A 1,529-nucleotide genomic window follows, 5' to 3' on the forward strand; every position below is an offset into this window, starting at 1 on the left:
ATATATATATATATATATATATATATATATATATATATATATAAAATTTTATTTATTACTTGAGCAAATCAGGGAGACTGTTAACGCTATATCCTGATAAGTTATTGCTATTTGTGGTGATTTAGATAAATAGTCCTCTTAAATAATAAGGATGCATTTCCTCTGCTGAGAGGACAATCATCCCTGAAACAGATCTGTGAGAGGATTCTCAATTATTTCTCTGTTTACGTAAGAGAGCACTAGGTTACTTTCACATTGTCTGCCTCCATCACAGTTAAGGACTTAAGATTTATCTACATTATACATGTGTCAAGTATTAAACAGAGTTTTATTTTATGAATCACAGGTGTTCTGGATCTCATCTCAATCATCACATCATTGTTGTAAAGACATCTTCCAACATGAGCATCATCATTTTAGACTGTAACCTTCCATTCATCTCTGTTCTATATGCTTTCTGCCAGCTTTGTTAATGTGCTTAGCTGCTTTTAATTATACTGTATGCCTGGCTTGTTTACTCATTTAAATCTATGCTATTATTATTCCTGTTCTTTAAGGCAGCAAGCTGGCAGAATTGTTAGCAAGCCAAGCAAAATGCTTAGCAGCATTTTGCCTTGTTTGCATGTTCTGAGTCCAAATTCCACCAAGGTTGGACTTTGCTTTTCATCTTTTCAGGGTCAATAAAATAAGTACCAGTTGAGCACTAGGGTCAATGTAGCTGATTTAGCCCCTTCCCTGAAATTGAGGCCATTATTAGTTCCTGCACCTGCATGACTCTAGTATGTTTATCATGATAGTTAGGAATACTGATCTATGATTTATTTAACTCTTGGAAAAGATTTTAATTCAACAATACAAGCTACTAAAACCTCATCTGTTCCCAATACTACATACGTTTTTTATTTACTATTTAGTCAAGGGAGAAGAATAATGGTATCTATAACCTTTCCAATACCCTCCTACCATAATCAGGTTACAAGTGGAACTCATTCCAGAAGGTTGTATTTATTGAAAGAATGATTGGGAGAAGTGTTTGTGTGAAGTTTAGTAGTTGAGCCACAGATTTAACATGAGAAGGGGATGATGTATTGGTTGAGCAAGCATGGAGGTAATTTATAGCTTGCTAGTTCAAAGAATAAGCAGACCAACCATTGCAGTAATTTTAGAAGAAACCATGTATCTGTTATAGTTAGTATGAGCAGATCTTTTTGTACTCCACCTATTGTATGCAGTTACATTTAATTGGACTTGGTGAACTTTTACTGGGAGGTCAGTGTGTTTTGTCAAAGACAGAATTTAGTGATTGAGACATTTAAAACAATGACCTTTGGACAAGGAACATGACATTGTGTAAAAGGATAATTGGAAGAGTATCTAAATAATACACTATAGTCATATCAGTTGGAATCAGTATTGTGTTGAGAAATATTTGTAGCTTTCATTCTGAATCATTAATCTCTCTCTTTTCCTCTTTCTGTCCGTCTCTCTGCCTCTCCCCTCTTCTCTCTCCCTCTCCCTCATCCCCTCCC

General features: G+C 35.0%; 1 protein-coding gene across 4 annotated transcripts in view; it reads left to right on the forward strand.

Moving 5' to 3' along the window:
* LOC128249500 (telomere repeats-binding bouquet formation protein 2-like) overlaps positions 1-1,529 on the forward strand; it is a 30,396-nt gene that overhangs the window by 17,856 nt on the left and 11,011 nt on the right. The window lies entirely within an intron of this gene.

The sequence above is a fragment of the Octopus bimaculoides genome, chromosome 15, assembly GCF_001194135.2.
Source record: "Octopus bimaculoides isolate UCB-OBI-ISO-001 chromosome 15, ASM119413v2, whole genome shotgun sequence".
Classification (NCBI taxonomy): domain Eukaryota; kingdom Metazoa; phylum Mollusca; class Cephalopoda; order Octopoda; family Octopodidae; genus Octopus; species Octopus bimaculoides.